General features: G+C 44.9%; 2 protein-coding genes and 1 long non-coding RNA gene across 3 annotated transcripts in view; 2 read left to right on the top strand and 1 right to left on the bottom strand.

Annotated features, from left to right (window-relative positions):
• Positions 1-20,799, top strand: part of IGFBP7 (insulin like growth factor binding protein 7) — a 73,242-nt gene that overhangs the window by 33,934 nt on the left and 18,509 nt on the right. The window lies entirely within an intron of this gene.
• Positions 1-20,799, bottom strand: part of LOC137420859 (general transcription factor II-I repeat domain-containing protein 2-like) — a 79,515-nt gene that overhangs the window by 53,893 nt on the left and 4,823 nt on the right. The gene's annotated exons all lie outside the window — the stretch shown is intronic.
• On the top strand, positions 16,973-17,903 carry LOC137420863 (uncharacterized). The gene is made up of 2 exons (XR_010983210.2): positions 16,973-17,067; positions 17,209-17,903. It is a non-coding gene; the product is annotated as an uncharacterized LOC137420863 (long non-coding RNA).

The raw sequence follows: 20,799 nt of genomic DNA, 5'->3' as shown, positions 1-20,799 counted from the left end.
TTGGGCAGGCTTACCATTACTGAGTGCAGCCTGCGCAAATCTGATGACATGATGTTGTCCTGATTACATCACGGCTGTGATTGGCTGAATTTTGTTGACATGGCAACCTTCTCGGAAACTTGGCTTGTGGACACGATATTTCAAAAACCGTTCAATATTTAGCTTTCATATTACACATATCTGCTCAATATACAACCTAAAAGCCAGGGGAACGGGAGTTTCAGCTCCTTGTTTGGTTCTTATAATAATAATAATAATAATAATAATAATAATACATTTATTTTATATAGCGCTTTTCAAGAAGCCCAAAGACGCTTTGACAGAGTACAAAAAACAAGTGCAAAAAGACAAAAATCAATAGGTAAATAATCAAAGCAAAAGGAAGGAGCAGGAGAAGAGATAGTCATGGGTTAAATGCTGTGGGTTAAATGTTGAATGCAGTGTTGAACAGGTGGGTCTTGAGTGATGTTTTGAATGTGGTGAGTGAGGAGGAGTCTCTGATGGTGTGAGGTAGTGAGTTCCAGAGGGTGGGAGCAGCGATGGAGAAGGCCCTGTCCCCCCAGGATCTGAATTTGGTCCGGATGGGGAGGGGTGGGGGTGGGGGGGGGGGGGGGTCAGGAGGTTGGTACCAGCAGAGCAGAGGTTGCGGGTGGGAGTGTGTCTGGAGAGGAGGTCAGCCAGGTAGGATGGGGCCAGGTTATGGAGGGCTTTGTAGGTCAAGAGGAGGATTTTGTACTGGATTCTCTGGGGGATGGGGAGCCAGTGAAGCTTGTAAAGGATGGGGGTGATGTGGTCACGGGTCCGGGAATGGGTGAGTAGACGGGCAGCGGAGTTCTGAATGTATTGGAGTTAATTTCTGATTATTGAGGGTGAACCATAGAGGAGGCTGTTGCAGTAGTCCAGACGGGAGGTGATGAAGGCGTGGATGAGGGTTTCTGCAGTCGTGGAGGAGAGGGATGGACGGAGACGGGCGATGTTTTTCAGGTGAAAGAAGGCTGTCTTTGGGATCTGTTTCGTGTATTTGTCGAAGGATAGGGTTTGGTCAAAGATGATGCCAAGATTCCGGATGTGAGGGGAGGTGGATACTGGGAAACCGTCAATGTTGAGGGCAAAGTTATGGGTGGATTTGGTGAGCGTTTTTGGGCCAATGATGATTATTTCAGATTTATCACAGTTAAGTTTGAGGAAGTTGATTTGAAGCCAGGATTTTATTTCAGTGATGCAGTTTGTCAGGATAGAGTGGGTGGCGGTGGAGATGAACTTGGTGGAGATGAAAAGCTGGATGTCATCGGCGAAGCAGTGGAATTGGAGACCATGACGGCGGATTAAGTGACCAAGGGGGGACAGGTACAGGATGAAGAGGAGGGGGCCAAGAACTGAACCTTGGGGGACACCTTGGGGGAGGGGAGCAGTGGGGGATTTGCAGTTATTGATGGAGATGAACTGGCGTCTGTCAGAGAGGTATGATTTGATCCAAGAGAGGGCAGTGCGGGAATGTTAAAGGTGGTTTCAAGTCGGGTGAGGAGGATGGTGTGATTTATGGTGTCAAAGGCGGCGCTGAGGTCGAGGAGGATGAGAATGTTGAGGTTGCCAGCGTCAGAGGAGAGGAGAAGGTCGTTGGTGATTTTGAGGAGAGCAGTTTCAGTACTGTGGTTGGAGTGGAATCCGGATTGGAATGTTTCATACAGGTTATTGGCAGAGAGGTGATGTTTGAGTTGAGTGGCTACAGCGCGTTCCAAAACTTTTGACAGAAGGGTAGGTTGGAGATGGGTCTGAAGTTATTTAGGGTGTCAGGGTTGAGTCCAGGTTTTTTCAGAATGGGGGTAACAGCAGCAATTTTGAGGGATGGTGGGACGATGCCTGTAGACAGGGAGGAGTTTATTGTTGCAGTGATAAGTGGAGAGAGAGCAGGAAGGGAGGCCTTGACAAAGCTGGAGGGGATGGGGTCAAGAGTGCAGGTGGCAGTTTTCATTCCTATGAGGAGTTCAGAGAGGTCAGTCGGGGAGACTGGGGAGAATTGAGACAGGGGTTGGCAGGATAAGGGGGGGCAGGTTGTTTGAGGGGGAGCGGGTGCGGTGGTGGTTAAGCTGTTGTAGATGTTGTCAATTTTGCATTGGAAGAATGAAAGGAAGGAGATGCAGTTGTCTACTGTGAATGACTGGGTGGTGGTGTTCAGGGGGCTGAGGAGTTTGTTTATTGTAGAGAAGAGTGCTTTTGGGTTTCCGTAGCCAGAATGGATAATTTGAGAGTAGTAGGCGGAGCGGCCGCGGGAGAGGGCATCTTTGTTGTGTTGTAGGTGGTCCTTGTAGGCTTGGGAGTGAATTGTGAGACCTGTTTTATTGCGGAGTCTTTCAAGTTGGCGAGCACGAGTTTTCATCAGGCGGAGTTCAGGGGTAAACCAGGGAGCAGAATGGGTGAAAGAAACTGTTTTGGTTTTTATAGGCGCAAGCTGGTCAAGGCAGGAGGAGAGAGAGTGTGGTTGTAGTAGTCAGTGAGGTCAGAAGGGGTGTGGAGGTCAACGAAGGGAGAAGTGGACATTTTTTTCAGAGAGGGTGGATGAGAATGAGGTAGGTGAAAGAGCGTTTAGCTTACGGAAGTTGATAGTGCGATAATGCCTTGGTGCTGGGGTGGGGATGTTGATGGTCATAGTGATGGCTAAGTGGTCAGAGAGGGTGAGGTCGGAGCCAGAGAGATGGTGCAAAATTAATCCAGTAGAGCAGACAAGGTCCAGAATGTGACCACGGTTATGGGTAGGAAGGTTGACATGTTGAGTGAGGTTAAAGCAGGTGAGTAAATCAGTGAAGTCAGTGGTTATTGTGGAGTCAGTGGAGTCCATGTGGATATTGAAATCACCGAGGAGGAGGATTGAGGAGGAGAGGGAACAGAGCTGGGTCAGAAAGTAGGAGAAGTCAGACAGGAATGATGGGTGTGGTTTGGGAGGGCGGTAGACGACAGCCATGACTGACTGTGTGTGACCAGAGAGTTTAAAAGCCAGGTGTTCAAATGATGGAGCAGATGAGATGGAGATGAGGCTGGTCTTGATGTCTTGTCGGTGAATTACGGCAATTCCACCACCTCGGCCCTCCGAGCGTGGTTTATTGATGTAAGAATATCCATTGGGTGTAGTGAGGTTGAGTGAGAAGTAGTCCAGAGGTTGTTGCCAGGTTTCAGTGAGACAGAGAAAGTCCAGTTTATTATCCAGAATGTAGTCGTTCAGGATGAGGCTTTTGTTGTTGAGGGACCGGGTATTGAACAGGGTGAGTTTGATGTTGTTTTTTACGGTGGGGATGAACTCAGGTGATTTAGCCAGGGTTTGCAGACAGGAGGTGCGATCGTGTGCGTTGCTGTGACCAGGTGTGCTGGGACGATGAGTGGGAGTGCGCTGAGCCGACCAGAGTACGGGAATGGAGTGACCTGTTTGTAAGTAAACAAACTTACGACCGGAGCCTCTATGAATGTATCTGGGTCGTCGCAGGAGACCGTGGTACTTGATTGCAGAGATGCATGATGGGGTGGAGTGAGTATTGAGCAGAAGAAGCCTTGCGGCGGAGTACCTCAGAGCCATGCCAGGCAGGAGCGAAGGGACGAGTACGAGGCCAAGGTCGAGGAGGCAAAGCGGCAAACGCAGCGGCAAACGACCGCAGCTGCTAATCAAGACCACAGCGGCAAACAGCCACCGCCGCAAACAACGGCCACAAACAACGGGAGCGGGCCTGAGGAAACAGTGGAGGAGCCGGGCAGGCAAAGCCAGGAGCAGAGCCGGGACCGAGCAGAGGGCAGACCCAACGGTCAAAAATCCGCCACGACCACCAGAAAAGCAAACTATGTACAATGGCCCAGTCGGAGAAGCGGCGAACAAGTAACGCCAGCGTCCTCTCCAGACCGGACCGGAAGCAAAAGTCAAGATTGCAAGAAGCCTGAATCCTGAATATAAGAATCCTGAATACTTTCCTCACCATACATGGGCTGTCTGAGTGAATATTATTGTTACATTAGAACCTCCTTTTGAGGCCATTTTTCCCGCAGAGCGGGGGTTGGCCTTTTCAGGCACTGTGGTCCCCTTTTTGAAGCAATGTTTTATGGCCGGATGCCCTTCCTGCCGCCAACCCTGTTAGTCGCTTCTTGCTACACACAGGGAATTTCCAGTGAACTGGTGCTCAATTTGCCGACCTCAGAAGGATGACAGGCTGAGTGAACCCCCCTGGCGTTAATTCAGCGATCGACCGGGATTCGAACCCAGGATCCTTGGATCCCAAGCCGGCACTCTAACCGCTAAGCCAACACCAGGCTATTATTGCTACGTTAGGATATGAAGAATTGTTTATTCAAAACCAAAAGGCTGGAGATGTGGAGATATATTATTGACCTGCGGGTCTTCTTTCCACTTATTCTAACACCCAAGTACAAATACAAAGTTCATGAACTTTTGAGAGGAGAACCAGTTACTCATTGCTTATTGCCATACCATGTGACTGTTTAGAGCTTTTTCATTGGGCAATAAGTTGCTGCAGACATTTCAAACCTTCAAGCGATTGTTTCAGAGCGTGAGGATTAAATGTGCATTTGCAACAAGGCCAACATCTGGGATCGCCATATCATATCAAGAGGTAGATGAATGAGAGCTTTGTACTAAAGCAGGCAGCTTATTTTATTTGGGAGAATTCCTGGTTGTTGGTTGTTTGTCAAATCTGAGGATGTATGTTAACAATGCACTGCAGGTGTGACGTAACGGGATTCCCCATTGTCATATCACATGCTGGAAACTGTAAGGGTGGGAACTTCCTTCTTTTGTCAGTTCCCTCACTTGTTTGAAGATTTATATTCTTGTTATTGATAAGTGCATCCGGTCGACCGACCACCGGTCACTTCAAGGACAACTGCTAAATTCGCTATAAAAATCAGAATGAAAATTGAGAAGCCATCACCTTTGAAATCAAATCCCCCGTAATTGCAAGATATATCGGGGGCGATAACAGCTCAGCTAAGCTGGAAGTTTAATATGATATGATACTTGGAGCCTAAGAGCTAAATTAGAAATCAATTTACTCCAAATGATAATATTGCCAGTTGAAACATATGCTAAGGGTTCTGGGAAATGTTTTTCAATGACAACCTACATGCCTGGCAGGGATAAAGTCACATAGCACCTGTGGAAAGGAAATTGTGAGTACAGGTAAATGATTTGCTGATGAAATTTAATAATTTAATTTTATCATTTGAATTGATTAGTGTACAGGATTTTTGGGCATGCTGTTGGTCTTTAGTAAAGTCTTTGGTATGACTCGACTGGTGTTGGGCAACAGACTTTAAGGCCTGAAAGGAAGAACATGAGACAACAGACACCGGAAGCCATTTACATGTGTAGAGGCAGAATTTCCTGATGAGAAGGAGAATTCTACAAATGCAGAAAGTTCACAATACTTAGGCAGTTAAGACCGAAAAATAGGGCGTATCGTTCATTTTTTCAGGAAAGCACCAAATTTGGCACAGATGTAGTATGGACCTATACAATTGTTTTCCTGAGGGGCGCCCAAAAATTCAGAACCCCTGGTGGCCGCCATATTGAATTTCAACATGACCGCCCTCTGTGACCTATTTCCCTCAATAACTTCGATACTATGAGCGATAACACCACAGTTCCAGTGTCTTACCCCATGTTTTAATGGTCTCTGAGTCCAATGGGATCAATTGCATAAAGATTGGCATCCATCATCTTTAATTTCAAGATGGCCGCCATGGTGTTTCCATTTTCCTTGAATCTCTCATAGTATTTTAGGTAAAATTTCAATTCCAAGTGATACACATTGTTTTATTGGTCTCTGATAACAATGGAATGGTATTAATTAATCAAAGTTACACACAGTTGCAGTTTTAACTTAAAATATTGTGGGCACTTGAAAGGTGGAGGCTCTCGCACAGACGCGTAGTACTACAAGCACTGTCAATCGCAGTCACACAGTGATGTGCAGGGCAGATTTGCCCTGGAGCATTTGCAGTTGCCTTTACAGGCCGACTTAAAATGGCAACTTGTAAGCTCTGAACATGCCTCCTGTATCAGTGGTATTGTGGTCCAAATTGGTGTCCAAGAAGTCCCTGTTTTCATCGAGCCCCAATCAGCTGGTGATGGAAGTTCTGGGTAGGGCACAAGTGCCTGACTCCATACGTGTCCAGCCTGAAAACATGCACGTTTTAGGTGTTGTTCGAAGGCGTCTGCTGTTGGGGGAATGTGATCAATTGTTCTTGCCTTCTTCGTGAACAAGTGTCGGCGCATGTCATTCACTGTCTTTATCTCGGTAGTCCGGTCATAGAGGATGGCAACATATCTTTCTATGCTCTGTAGTTCCATAGTAATAGCGTCCACAGATGGCCTATAAGCGAGAGCATGAAAGGTCTGCGTGATGCTGGGGTATGCCTCCCAAGCCTTCCAGGCTGTCTTTTTCCCAATTTGGGCAAAAAATGACACTGTGTCGCAGCCAGTGAAGGCATGAAATAATGGCAAAGACTCGGACTTCCTGCGGCCAAGGCCGGTGGCAATTTTATGGATGGCAAGGTAGCGGTAGCTTTTACCAGTGCCAATGGCAATCCAGAGTTCCTCCACACCGTGTGACTGGTAGGTAAAGTAGTGTGCTATTGCCAAGACCACAATACAAGACCAAGACCACTCATAGTATAGAAGTTATTGAGGGAAATAGGTCACAGAGGGCGGTCATGTTGAAATTCAATATGGCGGCCACCAGGGGTTCTGAATTTTTGGGTGCCCCTCAGGAAAACAATTGTATAGGTCCATACTACATCTGTGCCAAACTTGGTGCTTTCCTGAAAAAATGAACGATGCTTCCTCTTAACTGCTCTGCTACAAGGGAAGTCATGGTGAGAGAACCACCGTCCAGATGGAAACATGGAGCAGTGTGTGCTGCTCACCCTAAGGTTATACGCCTTGGACCATTGACCAAATGCAATTGATCGGCATTACCATTACTGATGAATCTGGTCCCTTGAAGGTCCAGGTAATTAGTTCATCAATGGACGATGTGCCATATAAATCCACGCAAGACTAAAGGGATGCCCTTCCTGAGGTCTTCCAGTAATTACCAGGTCCTCGTGGAGTTTCTGGTGTTCAATAATCCATCTTCTACCTTGCGTGCAAGTCATTTATCCATTTAGTTTTCCCAGAAGCAGTTTTGGGGCTGTGGGGAAGGGGATGGGTAGTGTTGCTTTTGTAAAACTCCAAATGACCAATCAGAAATGGTCAAAGCTGCCATATGATGGACAGTTTGCTAACAAGAAAGAACTATTATACAGTCGTGGCCAAAAATATTGGCACCCTTGCACTTTTTTCAAATAACTCACAATTTTCTCTAAAAATAAGTTGACATTGACAAAGATATTTGGTCTCCACAATTCTTTATTTCACTGTAAATATTACAGAACCATTGTTTTTGATTCAGAACTTAATATATCCGTTTAAATCAGAAAATAAAAAGATTTCTTCTTCCAGAAAATTGTTGAAATTTAAAAAATCTTTTGGTAGCCATGTAAGTATTTCTTTGGTTTTCAGTGGAACAAAACAAAAAAGCTGAAAAAAATACTAAATCTTAGCTTATTCCACACAGAAATCCTAAAATGGCCTGGACAATATTATGGGCACCTTTTAGAAGTTGTTAGAATTAATTAGATTTCAAGCAGGTGAATCTGCTTTACTTTGAAATTGAACTCACTTGCAGTGAGTTGCAGGTGCCTGCAATATTAAAATCACTCATTCAACCAGTTTGAATAGAGAAAAGGAGTCATTCTGCTGTTTTGTGTCACTGTGTGTACCGCAATGAGCATGGAGAAAAGAAAGAAAACCAGAGAATTGTCTGAGGAGGTCAGACACAAGATTGTAGCCAAGGATGGACAATCTCAAGACTACAAGTCCATCTCCAGAGACCTTGATGTTCCTGTGTCCACCGTACGCAATGTTATCAGGAAGTTTAAGGCCCATTGTACTGTCGCCAACCTCACTGGACGTGGCCAAAGGGGAAACCTGATTGAAGATTGCCGCGAAGGATTGTTTGAATGGTGGAGAAAGCACCTTGATCAACTACCAAACAGATTCAAGCTGACCTTCAGACACAAGGTACGACAGTTTCAACTCGCACCATCCGTCGCCAACTCAATGAAAGGGGATTCAATGGAGGACCCCACTGTTGAGAGAGAGAATAAGAAAGCCTGACTGGAGTTTTTCAAAACACACCTGAACAAGCCAAAATCCTTCTGGGAGAATGTCCTGTGGACAGATCAGACCAAATTAGAGCTTTTTGGTAAAGCACATCATCTCTATGTTTACAGAAAACAAAATGAAGCCTTGAAAGAAAAGAACATCTTCCCTACAGTTAAACATGGAGGAGGTTCAGTGATGTCTTGGGGTTGCTGTGCTGTCTCTAGCACTGGGTACCTTGAATGTGTGCATGGCATCATGAAATCAGGGGATTACCAAGGCATTTTGGAGCGCAATATTCAACCTCGTGTCAGAAAGCTGGGTCTCCGTCGAAGGTCATGGGTCTTGCAGCAGGACAATGACCTCAAACACATTTCAAAAAGCACCAGGAATGGTTCAAGACAAAACACTGGACTGTTCTGAAGTGGCAGCAATGAGTCCTGATCTAAATCCCATTGAACACATGTGGGGAGATCTGAAAACAGCAGTTGGGAGAAGGCACCCTTCATATCTTGGAGAACTGGAACAGTTTGCAGAAGAAGAGTGGACCAAACTGCCAGTAGAGAGGTGGAGGAAGCTCATTCATGGCTATAGGAAGTGCTTGACTGCAGTTAGTTTGTCCAAAGGCTGTGATAACAAATATTAAGTCTCGGGTGTCAATAATTTTGTCAATGCCATTTCTTTTTATTTTCTGATTTAAAAGGATATATTAAGTTCTGAATCAAAAACAAAGGTTTTTTTTTTTTTTGTTTTTTTTTGTATACTGAATCGAGGCTCGTGAAAGAGCTAACACTTACTTCACAAACAAATCGACCAGACAAACAAAATACACAAAAAGAGGGAGCGGAAGACAAGATAGGGAGAAATGGGGAAGCACACAAACACAACATCCGAGAGCAGGGAGATGTGTGGAAGGGAGAGGGCCCGGGGGGAGGAGGCATGGGAAGGGGGGGGGGGGGGGGAGGGAGAAGTATAAAGCACAAGGACACCAAGGACTTCCAGGACAGAAGTTGGTATTTCAAAAAGTGGAATTGGGGTGAAATTAGCGGGGGTAGAAAGGATCAAGGTTTTGGATGGGGGAAGATAAGAGATGGTGGTGAACAGCTGTTTTAAAGACTTGGAGGGTGGAGTGGGATTGAAGAGAGTGAGGGAGTTTGTTCCAGAGGCGGGAGAAAAGAGGAATGAAGGAGTGAAGGTGAGCAGAGAGTCTTGATTTTGGCAGTTTAACCAAAAGAGGGTTGCAGGCAGATCTTGTGCGACCTGCAGGAATATTTGCGGGACAGAGCCCAGAGAGAGCTGGGGGGGCAAGGCCAGAGAGGAGTCGGTAGAAGACGGAAAGACCACCAACCTGCCTGCGGTGAGTGAGTGAGAGGCCCTTGGAGTTAGCTTCATCGCGGGAGATTCCAATGATTCTGAATGCTTTGGTTTCAACAGCGCGAAGGCGAGCTAGGTGTGAGGCAGGAGCACCAGCCCAGAGGGGAGAGCAGTATTCCATTGAGCTGCGGATGAAAGCCTTGTATGTGGTGAGGAGCTCAGGTGTGCCAAGGAAGGACTTCGCACGACGGAGGATGCCCAGTCGGCGACTGGCTTTGGAGGCCAGATTTGAAATGTGGTTTTTCCAGGAAAGATCATGGCAGATAGTGAGACCCAAAAGCTTGAGTGACAGAACTTCTTGGAGAGGATTATTCAGAAAGTGGATGGGAGGGTTGTCCAGTCGGTCTTTTCGGAGAGACATCGTAAGAGTGTGAGATTTGTCAGGATTGAAAGACATGTTCCACTTGTTTGCCCAGTCTGTGATTTTGTCAAGGTCTGCAGAGAGTGAGGAGGCTGCAGACTGCCGATCTGAGGGATGAAGAATGGAGCGACAGAGAGTAAACTCGTCAGCAAAGAGATAGAGAGGATTTTCAAGAGAGTCAGAGAGATCATTGATGAAGACCAGAAAAAGCACAGGGCCCAGAACACTGCCTTGGGGAACTCCAGCCTGAACAGGAAGAGGAGATGAGAGAAACCCATTCAGGGCCACACGTTGACTACGACTAGAGAGGAAGTCCGCCAGCCATGCGTGGAGATTTCCATGGATACCAAAAGAGGAGAGTTTGGTGAGCAGAGCAGGGTGCCAGACTGTATCGAAGACACGTGATATGTCAAGGGAGACTGCTCTAATTTCCTGTTTGGCATTGAGGACCTCCATACATTGTTGAGAAAGCAGAAGCAGCATGTCCAGAGTGGAGTGTCCAGGTCTGAAACCAAATTGATGATCAGAGATCAAGCCATTGGAGAAGAGGAAAGATTTCATATCTGAAGCAATGATGGATTCCATGACTTTGCTGATAATTTGGAGAAGGCTGATTGGTCTGTAGTTGCTGGGATCTGTTTTTGCACCTTTTTTGTGCAAAGCGGTGATGTTGGCAGATTTCCAAGCAGATGGAAGATGACCTTGAGCAAAAGAGAGGGTGAAGAGAACAGAGAGAGGGAGTGAAAGAGCGGAAGAACATGATTTTAGGACCCGTGGGCTGATGCCGTCAGGTCCAGTTGCAGAATCAGAGTCGAGGGTTGACAGAAACTTTTCCACCTTGTCAGGAGGAAAGGACACAGAGTCCAGGAGCAGCTGGGTATGACTGGGTATGGTGGGTACAGAGAGGGATGGGTTTGGGACACAAGATTTAGAGGCAAACACAGAGTTGAGGCATTCAGCCTTTTCACGTGCGGAGTCAGCCGTGTGGCCATTTAAGGTGAGGGAGGGGATGGAGGGGGAACAAACACCAGAAACAGATTTTACCAGATGCCACCAGGATTTGGAAGAGGGAGACAGATAAGAGAGTTCGGTCCTGAGGACGGAGAGATATTGTTTCCTGGCTCTCCTGAGGGTGGACACACACTTGTTTCGGGCTTTGTGAAAGGAAATGAGATTTCCTTCCGTTGGATTTGCTTTCCAGGAGACGAAAGCAAGTTGTTTCTGGGCAATAGCCTCACCACAAGATTCCGTGTACCATGGACGGGAGGAAGGGTATGACAACTGAAGACGAGAAGGGATAAATCTGTGCATGAGAGAGAGCAATTTACTTTGGAAGAATTCCCAGGATGAGTTGATGTCAGAGGCAGTAGAGATGGGAGACCAGTCCAGATGATTGATGGCTGCTTGAAGACCGTGCCAGTTGGCCTGAGTGAAATGCCAGACTCGTCGACGCTGAGGAGGCTCTCTGAAAATGGTCAGAGAGATGTCCACTTTAACAAGCACATGATCAGAAGAGCCGATTGGAGCAGAAGAAGAGCAGCAGACATTTTCAGGGAACTTAGTCATAACCAAGTCCAGAAGAGAAGATTCTCCGTTGACTGAGATCTGGGTTGGGAAATTGACAGATTGTGTCAGTCCCAGTGAGTCACAGAAGTCCTTTGCTGAAGAGCCATGGCTGGTGAGAGAGGTACCCACCCCCAGCCAACTGGCATGGTGACAGTTGAAATCACCACATATGAGGAAGAGAGAGTTGGGATGGGTAGAAAGAAGTTGGTCCATATTATCAGACAGCGAGATGTAGATGGTGTCATCACTGTTTGGTGGACGGTACAACACGCATATGAACAAAAGGTGGGAGCGAAGGGGAAGCCGTAGCCAAAGGTATTCCTGGGGGTGAGGTGGAGAGAGGACAGTGCAGGGCGAGTGAGGAAGAGAGTTTTTTATAAAGATAGCAACCCCACCTCCAGGACGAGGCTCAGGTCTATCATACCGGAGGAGGGAGTAACCTGGGAGAGATACCAAGGAATCAGAGACATCATGAAGGAGGAAGGTTTCTGTTAAGCAGATCACGTCTGGTTTGTCAGAAGCAACCTGTATGGAGAGATCAGTTAAGTTGGAGCGAAGGCCCCGGATGTTTGAGGTCCATACTGTTAAGGAAGAGGAAGGGGGAGCATCGGATACAGAACAGGGGGGGGGGGGGGGGAGCGGTAGGGCAGGATGTGGAAGAGGAGGAAGAGGTAGGGAGAGCTGTTGCAAGTGTATCAGAGATTACAGAATAGCTTGGAGAAAGGGAAGAATGGGGCGGACAAAAGGTTTGATGGTGTTTGGGTGAGGCGCAGTGAGGTGTTATTTGAGGAGGGGGAAGAGTGAGGCAGAAGGTTGAGGAAGATGAAGGTGAAAGTTGGAAGGGGGAAGAAGCGGGGAGGACGCTTTGAGGAGGAGGGGTGAGAGGGGAGTCTAGGAGGGGAGGAGTGAGGGAGAGTCTCGGAGGGGAGGGGTTTGGGGGGAGTTTAGGAGGGAAGGGGCAGGGGGGGAGATTTGAAAGGGATGGGTGTTTGGGAAGATTTGGGGGGGAGGGGCAAGGGGGAAGATTTGACAGAGATGGGTGATGGGGAAGATTTTGAGGGGAGGGGTGTGATTGGATTTTGAAAAGTGTACGATTTATGGGAAACGAACATTTATTGCAAAATGAGTTTCTTGAGACATTCGAGTCAAAAATACGTTTGAGGACGCTGAAGGATGGGTGGAGTTCTGGAGAGTTTAGGGAATGAATGAAAGATGCACTGTAAGAGATGGAATTTTTTTTTTGAATGAATAGAATTGGTGAGCAAGTCGAAAGCATCCTTTTATAGAAGAAGTAGAAAAAAGTGTTATAGAATATGACATAATAATAAAGTTCTTCAGGGGACAGATGAAACATGTATTAACAACTTGATCACGTGATCTCGAACAACGTGGTCGAAGAACGAAAGAACAAATAACGAAGAACGAAAGAGCAAAAGAACGAAGAATGAAAGAACAAATAAGAACGCACAAGCGGATAAGAACAGGGAAGGAAAAAAAAATTTTGGTTTTTTTTTTGAGATTTTAAAACAAGGTAGTATGGGTGAAAAGACCGTGAAAATAAGAGACCGACAGTAGTTGCAGCGCGATCGAAGAACCGCTGAGACAAAAACAAAAGCCTCAAGCCAAGGTCTGAGGACACGGTAGCCTACTACTAGTACTACACTAGGCCTCAGAATATACGATACGAAAAAACCGACGATTCTGTACACAGGTATGAAAAACCAACACCGAGAAACCTATTAAAGTCACCCCAATAGGTACATGCACCGAAAGAAATGTAAAGATACGACAAAAACACAAATGTGAAAGATCACTTAGCTTCGAAAGCGTGAACGCATGGACCAGCTTCGAAAAGACGTGACCTCGCCGTGATCTCGCGAGATCTCTCTGATCAGTGAAATAAAGTAACATTAACAGTGAAATTGTAACATTAACAGTGAAATAAAGAATTGTGGAGACCAAATATTTTTGTCAATTTCAACCTATGTTTAGACAAAATTGTGAGTTATTTGAAAAAAGTGCAAGGGTGCCAATATTTTTGGCCACGACTGTACGTAAGCAGTTATGGAATTTTAATCATTGGTCGTGAAATGTCATGTGCCGATCACCACTTCTAGATTTTTCAACTTTTTTTTGTCGGTTTTGACCTATTTCTATTTTATGCTTTTTGTTGTCTATTTTTTCAATTAATTTTTAAAAGTTTTGATATTTCTGTAAGTTAGTCATGCTTTATGAAATCTCAGTGGCAGAGAATGCTTCTTCTTCCTCTGCTTATTCTTCTGTTTTCAGATGTAGCATAATTGGCTGAGGGGGGCATGGCCATGCCGTTGATGCAACGCCCCCTGTAGGTTATGGCAGGAATTTGTAATTTGGCCAGGGTGCCCGCGATAGTTACCCTACTCTCCAAGGATAACATGAAATCTTCAGCAGCTTTCAATTAATTCTGGCAGGTGGGAGGCCCATTTAATGTCCATTCGAGGGACAGGACACACATTGATGCCTCGCACTGACTGCGAGAACTCGGCTAGACAGCTCAGGGGCGAATGTGAAGCATAATGGTGGGAGTGTCTGCTCTGAGTCTGGGAAGTCACCGTTCCGCTGTCGAGTCACATCAATGACTTTTAAAATGGTATGTGCTGCTTCCTTGCTTTGATAAACCCCTGCATAAGTAGAAAGTTGTGTGCTTGTGCTGGACCAGCAGTGACTTTATGTTGGAACATCCAATCAGATGATACGTTTTGTAAACAGCCCATGTCCATTTGGCACTATACTCATGGCTTTCCATGTTCTTCCCCTCTAAACTCACCCCCTCTGTTTACATACACTTTGTCTCTGGCTCATTTACTCACCCACTGGACCACATACGAGTCTGGTTTGGGTAAAACTAATACGCGCCAGATTTGTTCTTCCTGTTGATTTTTCTGCTTTTCTAGCTACCACCCGTTCACCATGTGTATAATGCACTTAGCCATTTGTTTGACCTTGGCTGTGAACTGCTCTGCTGTATCTGTTATTTCTCTATTTTGTGTACTTTGGTTCTAAATACACATTTCATACACAGTCTCAGTCACAAATTATCTCATGTTGGAGTGCTTACTGCAGTCATGTATGAAGAAAGAGCTGGCACGATGCCTCCACATATCCACAAGTGACAAAGAGGGCCTGTTTTGTCTTTCTCATTGGAGCACATGTGATATGAAGTCATAAACTTTTATTTTCCCTTTTGAAATAACTCCAAACCAAAAATATGACATCTCTTCCAATGGCATCAGGCTCTCTTTCTCTTTCTCTTAATATTTTCATTCTTTGTTGCGTCCATGTGTTGTCCCAATGCCCTCTGTCAGCAAGTTGTCTACAACCCTCTATCACATCACTCTATCACATCACTCTTCCATGTCAATCGTCACATCACTCTAAGTTTAAATACATAAACAAGCAATGGTGGAGCATATTGGAGAAGTCAATCAAATTCCTGATAACATTGTCCTATAATTGAGTTACTCGCTGCCCTTAAGGGATAGAACATGTTTTGTGTGTTTTTATGAAATGTGATTCTCTTATGTGCAAGTTGTTTTTGCTTTAGATTTCGCAAAAAACATCCTGAGGACTCGAAACTACACAAAGGAAGATAACTTTTAGCTACATATGGTAACTACAAGAGTAACCTATAATGTCACTCGGTAGAGAGCATACCTCCACCTGACTGAACAGTTTACATTTGTATCCCACTGATAGGCCAGATCTGGATCTGGACCTGAACCAAAATCTAATTGGATTGTTCTTGTCACCTAACCAACTCATCCACCTAGTTTTCTCATAACTAGTCTCCAACTTTTTGAAGTATCATGCTATATATTGTTTTTGGCCCTATCTCTCAATTGTAAAGAATCACTTGAAAAATAAATACAAATACATTTAAAGTACACCGCACCCATGCCAGATAAATACATATCCTCCAGGGCGGCATTGCCGGGGCACCTTAGGCGTCCGGCGATACCGCTGTGCAGCTCATAGAGACTGTATTGGGAGGAAGAGGTGCACAATAATTGATTAATTGCATAATTAAAATCAATAAATAATGATCTTAAAATATTTTCTTAATCATTTGGCTAATGGCATACCGAAACCAACTAGTGCATCATCCGAAGCTGTAACTTTTTGAAAATTAATGAAATAAGTCATTAATTGAAAAAATCAAATTAGTTGATTTTAAAAATATCCTTTGTAACCAAATCACTTGGTCATTATCGTGTCCAAATATTAGCTTCCTAGCTCAAAAGGTGCCTGAGATATTGCTCAGATGAGAAAGAAAACAAATGAATTATTAATAATGAAAATAAATAAATAATAATCATAAAATAATTAATCAATTGGCTAATATAATACATAAACCACCACCGTTTCATCCGAATCTGTAATTTAAAAAAACCTAATTAATTAAGTCATTTATCGAATAATTAAATAATTAATCGATTGATTTTAAAAAATCAAAAATTCCCTTTACAGCTAAATCACTTGGTCATTATCGTGTCCAAATATCAGCTTCCAAAGTCAAAAGGTGCCTCCGATAATGCCCAGAAGAGAAAGGAAATAAATAAGTACTTAATTAATCGATAATAATTAAGTAACTAATCAATTAATTTCTTGATCAATAAAAAATACCGTTTTTGACAAAGGACTTGCTCACTAATGTGCTCAAATTTCACCATCCTAGCTCAAAGGATGGCTGATATATCGCTCGGATAACAAACAAACAAACAAACAAGAAACCGGAGTGAAAACTGAGTACTCCCTTTCAGCGCGCGTCATTGCGCGTTATTGCCCGTCCCCCTTCGGTGCCCGGCAATGACGTCATGCAGCGCTTGGAGATGGCATAGGAAAGGAGCGGCGTACAATTATTGTATCTGGATCCGGATCCAAATCTTCACGAAAATCTAATCCATTTGTTGTTGTCACACACCCAACCTGTTCACCAAATTTCGTCTGAATCCGTCCATAAAGTTTTGAGATATCGTGCTCACAGACAGACAAACAGACACGCAGGGGTGGACAACATAACCTTCGTCCACCTTCGGTGGCGAAGGTGAAAATAAAAAGGGGCAAGAGAGCAGATGATTATAAAGAGATATAATGGGAAAATGAACACAAATGTATGTCATGTGACTGTCATGGGGAGGGCTGGAAGACAAAAATGGCGTTTATAGTGCAAATTCCAGATTGTGGGTGGGAGAGAGGGATGAGGGAAATAAGACTGGTGGATAAGGATATGAATAAACAATGGTGAATTCAGTGCTTAGATCATGGAAAGGGAATAGCTCGAGACCCCAGGGAAGTGGAAAATGATTAATTTTGTTGTTATTTTTTGGGTCCGATTGGAGATGGGTTTCCTATTCGGGGACATTGGAGAAAGAACTAGAGCAGAGTTTGCACGAATGTTTTACTAATGAGATGTGGGTCTCACCACTTTTTCAAGACAGCATCTGTGTGGCCAATGCAAGTTGCGCAAAAGTCAACCGCAACGTATGGACTAGTTCTACCCAGAGACTGGGCCACGTGTGGTGAACAGGTGAGTGAGCGATCTGGGTTTTTATTTGCAATCCAATTGCGACGTGTTGATTCTTTTTTATTTGTACGTAGCCTGTGGTTGCTTGGCTGCATCATTTTCTGGAGGGGCAGCTGTGCCACTGATGCCATGCCCCCTTACCAGCTAGCTGGTGCTTACTTTGCTGACCTCAGAAGGATGACAGGCTGAATCGACCTGCCTGGTGTTATTTTGATGGAACGACAAAGGCTTGAACTCAAAACACTGGAATCTTAAGCCAGCCATCTTATCCGTTAAGCCAACACCAGACCTGTGTTGATTCTGTTGTGACATGTCGATGCACATACCTGCAGCCAGGTGGTCACGTGCTGTTCCGTGGTTGGAGTGTCGAAGCAATCCTGATATTATCTTAACGCAATTTATTATGACATATCAAAAATGATGTACATTGCTCAAGAACATCTGAATATTCTTTTACATTCCACAGCACTTTTGATAATAACATTCCCTTAGTTATAGAGTTCTGTGTTAGTTGAGCGGCCCTTATCCTCTGTTGTTTTTGCTCCTCCATGAGCCTCGACTTTGTAGAGAAAAATAAAAGGCCAAACTACTATTGCTAAACAGTAAATTATGTAGTTACGTTCCATCTCCAGCTCCACGCAAGGTACTGTTTGTAACAGGTGACCAATTGTGTGACGTAATATGCAAATTCATGGTGCACAGACAATTCAAAAGAAATGAGATCTTTTTCTTGAACAATTTTTCTTTTATTTGCTCAATAATTTGTTTCGTTTTGACGTTTAAGACAGGACGAAGCTTTCTATCTCGTCTTTGAAGAAGAAAATAAAGGTTTTCAAATATTTAGGTCTACCGTTGTTTTTTTCCAGTGGGCCCATTTTCATTTGATTTTTGAACACTTTGGGTTGAATGCGTAGATCACATTGTTCTGTGCTGTCAGGACATGGACAGGTGTCCAAACTAAAGCCCCAAGCTGTAAACATCTGAGAGCGGCGACCAAACACTGACATGGATTGTCCAAACATGATTCCCGAGCGAGCCAGGTGGCCCAAATTGCTTTCTCGCTGTTTCATGCTAAGAGACAGAAACATTCCTTGGCGGTGCAATCATGAATGACAGCAGGATCAAAAACAATCCAGAGTAGAGTGACCAGGTCTGAAACCAAATTGATGATCAGAGATCAAGCCATTGGAGAAGAGGAAAGATTTCATATCTGAAGCAATGATGGATTCCAATGACTTTGCTGATAATTTGGAGAAGGCTGATTGGCCTGTAGTTGCTGGGATCTGTTTTTGCACCTTTTTTGTGCAAAGCGGTGATGTTGGCAGATTTCCAAGCAGATGGCAGATGACCTTGAGCAAAAGAGAGGGTGAAGAGAACAGAGAGAGGGAGTGAAAGAGCGGAAGAACAAGATTTTAGGACCCGTGGGCTGATGCCGTCAGGTCCAGTTGCAGAATCAGAGTCGAGGGTTGACAGAAACTTTTCCACCTTGTCAGGAGGAAAGGACACAGAGTCCAGGAGCAGCTGGGTACGACTGGGTACGGTGGGTACAGAGAGGGATGGGTTTGGGACACAAGATTTAGAGGCAAACACAGAGTTGAGGCATTCAGCTTTTTCACGTGCGGAGTCAGCCATGTGGCCGTTTGAGGTGAGGGAGGGGATGGAGGGGGAACAAACACCAGAAACAGATTTGACCAGATGCCACCAGGATTTGGAAGAGGGAGACAGATAAGAGAGTTCTGTCCTGAGAACGGAGAGATATTGTTTCCTGGCTCTCCTGAGGGTGGACACACTTGTTTCGGGCTTTGTGAAAGGAAATGAGCTTTCCTTCCGTTGGATTTGCTTTCCAGGAGACTAAAGCAAGTTGTTTCTGGGCAATAGCCTCACCACAAGATTCCGTGTACCATGGACGGGAGGAAGGGTATGACAACTGAAGGCGAGATGGGATAAATCTGTGCATGAGAGAGAGCAATTTACTTTGGAAGAATTCCCAGGATGAGTTGATGTCAGAGGCGGTAGAGATGGGAGACCAGTCCAGATGATTGATGGCTGCTTGAAGACCGTGCCAGTTGGCCTGAGTGAAATGCCAGACTCGTCGACGCTGAGGAGGCTCTCTGAGAATGGTCAGAGAGATATCCACTTTAACAAGCACATGATCAGATGAGCCGATTGGAGCAGAAGAAGAGCAGCAGACATTTTCAGGGAAGTTAGTCATAACCAAGTCCAGAAGAGAAGATGCTCCGTTGACTGAGATCCGGGTCGGGAAATTGACAGATTGTGTCAGTCCCAGTGAGTCACAGAAATCCTTTGCTGAAGAGCCATGGCTGGTGAGAGAGGTACCCACACCCAGCCAACTGGCATGGTGACAATTGAAATCACCACATATGAGGAAGAGAGAGTTGGGATGGGTAGATAGAAGTTGGTCCATGTTATCAGACAGCGAGATGGAGATGGAGTCATCACTGTTTGGTGGACGGTACAACACACATATGAACAAAAGGTGGGAGTGAAGGGGAAGCGGTAGCCAAAGGTATTCCTGGGGGTGAGGTGGAGAGAGGGCAGTGCAGGGCGAGTGAGGAAGAGAGTTTTTTTATAAAGATAGCAACCCCACCTCCAGGATGAGGCTCAGGTCTATCATACCGGAGGAGGGAGTAACCTGGGAGAGATACCAAGGAATCAGAGACATCATGAAGGAGGAAAGTTTCTGTTAAGCAGATCACGTCTGGTTTGTCAGAAGCAACCTGTATGGAGAGATCAGGAATTGGTAAGAAGACAGCTTTGAGGAAACTTCAGGACGGTAAAGACCACCATCAGAAAGTGTCACAACTGGGAGATATTATCCCAACGACAGAGGATACTGTCCCGTGCTTGTGAACGGTTCATATGCTCCCTGTACACAACAGCTCAGGCAGTCAGGCACACGGCGGACGAAATCAGATATTGGATGTTCTGCCAGAAGAGGCAGAAGAGTGAATGCCGACCACCAACATCTGACAGTATTAGGCAACACATTTATCGAGCTATCAGTCATTCATCCGGAAGAAGTCATTGCTCCCCAACCAAGCACTACCAAAGCCAGATGGTAATGGATGGAACATCGAAGATGGAACTCTCCAGCCCACCCTCATGGCCAAAGACCCTGCTCCAGTTGGACTAGTTGAGCTGACCACGTGCAAGTGTAGAGTGTCTGCATGTCAACGCAGCCACGTATGTGCCTGCAAGAACAATAACATGCCATGCACAGAAGCCTGCACTTGCATGGGAGGTGAACAATGCAAAAACACAAACGAAGAACCTAACACAAGCGACTCAGAAGATGATGATGAGGAAGATTAATGATGACATTTTCGTGATTTTATACCACTTAGAGGATGATTCAGTAGCAAAATGTTTATTTTAATAATACAACAAATAACAGTTATATGTTAACATTGTAATGTCCAGTGAATGACTATGGTTATGATACGCAGCCAGATTTGACCTGGTGAGATATTTTTGCTGAGATTATTTGTGGACTTTTGGTCATAACAAGAGTGGGGTTGATGATTTAAGGGGAAATGAAATCTGTATTTTTCTGACTTTACTTAAGGATTGTCCAATTTTGTTTCTTGAAAAGATCATAAAGATATATCATATTACAACCATAACCGCATTTGAACAACATAAAGATGATATTGCATAATTACAGTCGAAAAGCAAAAACTACATATTTCAGCGATTTTGTGTGTTTGGGTATAA

Source organism: Myxine glutinosa, chromosome 2 (genome assembly GCF_964187855.1).
Source record: "Myxine glutinosa chromosome 2, kmMyxGlut1.1, whole genome shotgun sequence".
Classification (NCBI taxonomy): Eukaryota; Metazoa; Chordata; class Myxini; order Myxiniformes; family Myxinidae; genus Myxine; species Myxine glutinosa.
This window is presented reverse-complemented; position numbering and strand designations above follow the sequence as displayed.